Source organism: Sinocyclocheilus rhinocerous, unplaced genomic scaffold (assembly GCF_001515625.1).
Source record: "Sinocyclocheilus rhinocerous isolate Xijiao unplaced genomic scaffold, SAMN03320098_v1.1 scaffold993, whole genome shotgun sequence".
In the NCBI taxonomy this organism is placed as follows: domain Eukaryota; kingdom Metazoa; phylum Chordata; class Actinopteri; order Cypriniformes; family Cyprinidae; genus Sinocyclocheilus; species Sinocyclocheilus rhinocerous.
This window is the reverse complement of record NW_015639771.1, coordinates 2,019,250-2,025,653: the sequence shown is the minus strand read 5'-3', so window position 1 is coordinate 2,025,653 and position 6,404 is coordinate 2,019,250. Positions and strand designations below refer to the sequence as shown.

Genomic DNA, 6,404 nt, shown 5'->3' with positions numbered 1-6,404 from the left:
ATATCCTAATTAAAGGACAAAGGCAGGTGCTGGTGTACAAAATACATAACTCTTTATTCCTTATTACATATAATGCTAAAACATTTCACAGCATGACAGGTAAAAAGAGAGGGTATAATGTGGTGTACACAGGCAAGGCAGGTCATAAACCCTTTAAATACAAAACCCAAATTAAGCAATCACCTTCATGTGATACACTGCAATCAGCACACTTCTGTGATAAACTTTAAAGGGTATTATTGCATATTGCTCAATGCCATTACCTGTGAATTGTACCGTTGTACCATCAATACCCAAATAAAATTAAAATACAATTCCCAAAGAAATACAATACAAACGAAAACTACAAAAGGAACACAAGAAAAATCTCCCCCTTCACGTTTCTCAACGCGCTCACTGAGCGCTGCGTCTAATTAACACACAAAACACACTAAATCATTAATTTAATATGGAGGTAAAGAAAACAGTGGCTGACAAACTCTCCTACAAATAAAAACATTATTAGATCAAGCAAGTCATTAACACACACTTACTACTCTTTAAAACATCCATACCTGAACCATAGATGCAGCTTGCCAAATGTATCCTCATAAAACGTGATCTTGCACCGTTTTACAATTACACAAAGAACAGATCAAAATACAAAACTCCAAATTTAAAATATACATCCCGTATCATATAAAACTCCATACCTGAAACAATTCAAATTGAGTCACACCGCAATCGACGGCTATCAGCCTTGCCTACTGGTCACATCAAACAGTTTTTCGAGAACTATTAGAGTCTTCTTTAAATACGGACTCCTTCACACAATAGTGCTTCGCCTTTTCACTCCCCTGCAGTGTCTGAAATGCTGTGCTAGTGGCACTCCCTTTACATGTGGCGTTCGCTCATACAAATGGCTAATTGCCCTCTAATTTGCGTCACCAGGTACCATAGACGGCTCACCTAAAACTATTTACTGACGCCGCCCACCTGACCTACTTTCCTATGTGCCACATTCACCCCCCTGTAAATGTCACCGTCCCGGTGACAAAACCATCAATTCCAGGGCCTGAACAAGACATTCAACCTGTTAATTATGGGGCAAATTGCATTCCCTTCCTCACCCTCCGGGCTCCTTGCTATGGTCCTAGGCAGGTGAAAAGGGTTGGAATGTTGGCCTGCTGTTATCCTTGTAGTCCGTCGTGTGACTCCATCTTGGACATGATCCTCTTCGCCCCCCGGAACAATATTCTCTAAAGACCCACCCTGGCCAGAACTTGAAAGAACAGGCTGGTTTAGAGGAGTCACGGTTGCACCTTGCTGCCTGGCTTCTTTATGTGGGGATGCTGGTTTCAACACCAGAAAATCCAACTCCTCTTCACTACTGAGGTCTGGGCTTTGTACAATTCTCTCTTGGGGATTGTCTCTATTCACCCTCCTCTCTATAATAGGAGGCAGATGGTTAGATGGATCGGTTAATAATGGACGCAGTTCCTGCCGATGAATATTCCTTTCTGGTCCCAACTGTCCTTTAGGTTTAATCTTATAAAGGGTCCCCACCTTGTCCAGGCACTGTACTACTTCATAGACAACAGACTCCCATTGATCCTGAATTTTATGGCGACCAACAGGATGACTTCGTCTATAGACAAGTGAACCTGCAGGCAAAATGGACAATGGAACAGAATCATTTCGAGTCCTATAAGCAGCCGCTGCTTCCAACTGAGTTCGTGCTTTAAGATAAATTGTCGTCAAATGTTGCTGATGTTCACTAGCCCAGTCTTCCACAGTGCCACCTACTGCTACCTCCTCTGTTAACCCCAGCAGTGAATCCACTGGGAGAAGGGGCTTTCTCCCAAACATTGGAGAAAATGGAGAAAATCCTGTAGACTGATGTACAGAAGTGTTGTATGCAAACAACAATTGAGGCAGACATCTTCTTTATCTTCTTTTCTGTTCTGGGGGTAAAGTACGCAGCAAATCGTAGAGTGTCCTATTGAACCGTTCGCACTGCCCGTTACCCTCCGGGTGGTACGGGCTAGTGCGTGACTTTTCAATGCCATACAACTGACAGATGCACTTCAGTAACTCACTCTCAAAATTTCGACCTTGGTCCGAATGGATACGCTTGGGGACCCCATACACATAGAACCAGCGTTCAGTGAGGATACGCACCACCGTACTTGCTTTCTGGTCTGGTGTAGGGTATGCTTGTGCAAACTTAGAGAACACATCAGTTACCACTAGAAGATTTTCTCTACCGTCACTGGCTCGTTCCAACATGGTGAAATCAATAGCCACAATTTCCAGTGGTCTAGATGCCAGCAGACTTCCCATAAAGGTTTTTACTTTGGGTTGGACCGCCTTGGCTGGAAGACACCTATGACATTCTTGGCACCAGCGTTCAATGTCACGTCGCATAAATGGCCAGTAACAACGCTGACGCACAAGGGTGGTGGTTCTTTCCACCCCTTGGTGGCCATGCTGGTCATGAAGATTGGTAAGTACTTCGGTTTTCAATCTCTGAGGTAACAACAATTGCAAAATTTCTTCCTTACCCCCAGGTACATGACTTTTACGATACAGGACTCCCTGCTGTTCCTGGATTCTCTTCTAGTGACGCACCAACTGTATCACTGCCGGAGATTCTTTTCCTCGTTTCCACAGCTGTAGGAATTGTGCCCCGCTTCCAATATACCAAAAAAGCCTGTATCACTGGATCTTCTTGCAGCAATACTTTTAAGTCTGCTTTACCTCGTGCTGGAATTGCCTCCATGGTTGATATAGAGGCAGACAAAATGTTGACCCGAACTATCGACAACCATTCCTACCTCCTCAGGAACAGTGATGCCAGAAGCAACTTCCCTCATGGAGCTCGGTAATGGTTGGGGCAAGCGGGAAAGTGCATCCGCATTCTTGTTGGATGAGCCTGGTCTATACATCATTGTGAAGTCGAATAACGCCAACTGTGCTACCCATCGTTGTTCCACAGCCCCCAACTTGGCCGTACGGAGGTAGCAGAGGGGATTGTTGTCAGTGTACACTGTAAATCTAGAGCCAAGGAGGTAATCTCTAAACTTTTCCGTGACTGACCATTTAAGCGCAAGCATCTCTAATTTCATTGCTGAATAGTTAGTCATGTTCCTTTCCGTGGGTCTCAGCCCCCGACTTGCATATGCAATTGGCCGCCGTTACCCTTCTTGTTCTTGCGACAATACAGCTCCCAGCCCAAAACTACTAGCATCCAACTCAAGAACAAATGGTCTGGTGAAGTCTGCGTACCCCAAAATTGGTGCAGATATCAGCTTCTCCTGTTAACTAAGGGTACATGTACAATTCCATCTCCCAGAGCTACAAGGCCACATTTGGCGTAGTCGGCAGGGTGTTAGGTGGTTGCTGGTGTTACCATTATTCTTTATTTATTTTCCTTTTTATTTTATTTTTTTTCTCTTTGTCTCTTCCCCCTAAGTTTTATTATTATTGTATGTTGTGAGTTGGTGAATGGTTGATTGCTGTGGAGGTGAAAAATAAGTACAAAGAGGAAAACAGTGGTTGGCAAGAGGACGTCCTGGGAGCATCTTCACATTACCATTGACGTTGGGCTTCGAGGTCAAGATTATTGTATTTCCCATACCTATCCTGCTTTATTTGTTTGTTTGTTTTTTCCTGGTGTTTATTTGCTCTTTACCTAGATTATGTCTGAGGGGGAGGAAGACCAGATTAGAGCCCTGACAGAACAGCTTCAGCAGCTACAAGCTGATAATGTCAAGCTTCGGCAGGAAGCGGCAGCCCAGCAGAATGCAGTGGAAGGACAGGGAGGGGTAGTAAATAGCCATGATGATGGTCTTACTGGCTCAAGGTATGTCTGTCTTCCCCGTGAACGAAAATGCCCAAGGTTTTCAGGCAGTATGGGTGCGGGAAGCCTTGGGGTAGAGGAATGGGTAGAGGAAGCTCGTAGATGCTTGAATTTTAGATACATGACATTAACTGAGCAAGCTTTGTTTGTGTATGATCACTTAGAGGGGGAGGCTAGGTCTGAAATTAGGTTTCGTCCTGCTTCAGTCAGGAATGACCCTGAACAAATTTTAGCTATTTTGCTCAAAACATTTGGGTGCTCACAATCAGTGAGCACAGTTTTTCCAATGACGTCAGTGGGATGGGGAGACGCTGCGAGAGTTTTCTCACTCATTAATGGCCTTAATGGAGGTAGTTAAGTGTAAGAACCCAACAGACATCCAGGATTCTGATAAAATAATACGTGACCATTTTGCAGAGCATGTTCGTGATGGTATGCTTCGCCGAGAATTGAAACGTCTTATTAGACAACAACCTTCTATATCCTTTATTGACGTTCGTAGTGAAGCAATACGTTGGGCTGATGATGGAGAGCGGTGTAGTGTCCCCCGGGCTAGAGCTTACTCTTGTGATACCCATAGTGATGTAGCAGATATGGAAGTAAAGACTAGTGCTGTGGTAGTTGAGTCTAGTAAAGAAATAAATGAATTGAAAGAGACACTGCGTAAGCAGCAAGCACAATTGGACACTATTCTACAACGGTTGTCTACTCCTGTCTGGCATGTTCCATCTAATGGTCCAAATAATCGGCCCCAACGCTATCGATTTGATTCAGATGGCCATCCTATTTGTATGCGATGTGGGCAATCCGGGCATATTGCTAGACGTTGTAATAATCAGGGGGGACGTACGAGCCATGGGGGAAACGGTCAGTCTGCTGGGTTGTCGGGAAACTAACTGCATCTAGCGCTCAGAGCCAGGTGCTAGATGGTGATTTTGTTGGCTCACCACGGAAAGTTAATGCATCCACTGCCCATTCTACGCTTATTGGCCAGTGCCCAGTGATTAAAGTAACTATGGCAGGTATGGATGCCTTGTGGATACAGGTTCGATGGTGTCAACTATTACCGAGGGTTTCTTTAAGGAACATTTCCAGTCTCAAGTCCAGGGTAATCTACAGGCATGTGGCTGGTTACAACTTAAAGCTGCAAATGGATTAGATATCCCCTATAGGGGCTACCTAGAATTAGATGTAATGATTCTGGGTAAAAATTTGCCTCGTATGGGCATATTGGTTGTACAGGATTCTCCTGATGCATTAACACAGAAAAAGAAATGCACTGTTCCTGGTTTGTTAGGGATGAATATTTTACAAAGTTGTTACCATGAGTTGTTTAGCCAACATGGTGCTGCATTGTTCCATTCCCCTTCAGCTGTAGATTTACCTGCACCTTTGAAATATGCTTTGACTGAATGCCAGATTTTTGAACATTTAACTGATTCCGAATTTATTGGTTGTGTTTCAGTCCCCTGGAGCAGGGAGTGGTGCGGGCGAGTTGCAGTCCTTTCTCTTCACCGATTGTTGTCGTCAAGAAGATGGGTCCATCCGTTTGTGTGTTGATTATCCTCAGCAAAATTCAAGAACAAGAAAGGATGCATTTCCCATCTGTACATCAGTCTACAGGATTTTCTCCATATGAATTGATGTTTGAGAGAAAGCCCCTTCTCCCAGTGGATTCACTGCTGGGGTTAAGCAGTGGAGGTAGGTAGCAGTAGGTGGCACTGTGGAAGACTGGGCCAGTGAACATCAGCAACATTTGACAACAATTTATCTTATAGCACGAACTCAGTTGGAAGCAGCGGCTGCTTATAGGACCCGAAATGATTCTGTTCCCTTGTCCATTTTGTCTGCAGGTTCACTTGTCTACAGATGAAGTCACCCTGTTGGTCGTCATAAAATTCAGGATCAATGGGAGTCTGTTGTCTATGAAGTAGTACAGTGCCTGGATAAGGTGGGGACCCTTTATAAGATTAAACCTAAAGGACAGTTGGGATCAGAAAGGAATATTCATCGGCAGGAACTGCGTCCACTATTAACCGATTTATCCAACCATCTGCCTCCTATTACAGAGAGGAGGGTGAATAGAGACAATCCCCAAGAGAGAATTGTACAAAGCACTCTGTATTTACAGGATTTCACTGTCCACTCTGTTCAAATGTGGATGAATGACTACACATAGATGTGTGCACACACTGTCAGAGCTGTGCGAGATCACTACCATACTGCTTTTGTGGGGGTGGGTAGGGGTGTTCATTTTTTCCCCCATAGGTTTTTAACGTTCTAAAAGTTAAAGTGCATAAGCGCATAAAAGTGCGCTTGCGCGTGCCTCGAAAGAGGGCTAATGACTTACAAAGATACACAACAGCTACAATTGTTGTGGGTGTATGAGTGCGAGATTTCCCGGCCTGAATTTTTTTCCCCAGTCTGCCCCTCGTGGAAATTAATGGTGCAGACATGCGGTTTCATTTAGCCTACTACACATAGGCCTACTCAAGGTGTTTTCAGCCTCTGCCGCCTCAATATGAGTACATGAACACATAAACATAATCTCTAGAACTGCTCT

The 6,404-nt window shown here is 44.3% G+C and overlaps 1 long non-coding RNA gene across 1 annotated transcript in view; it reads right to left on the bottom strand.

Annotated features, from left to right (window-relative positions):
• The window catches only part of LOC107751809 (uncharacterized), a 3,637-nt gene extending 2,118 nt beyond the window's left edge, over nt 1–1,519 (bottom strand). The window contains exon 1 of the long non-coding RNA XR_001641299.1: nt 693–1,519. This is a non-coding gene — a long non-coding RNA (uncharacterized LOC107751809). The remainder of the gene's footprint in view (nt 1–692) is intronic.
• Nucleotides 1,520–6,404: the final 4,885 nt, after the last annotated feature.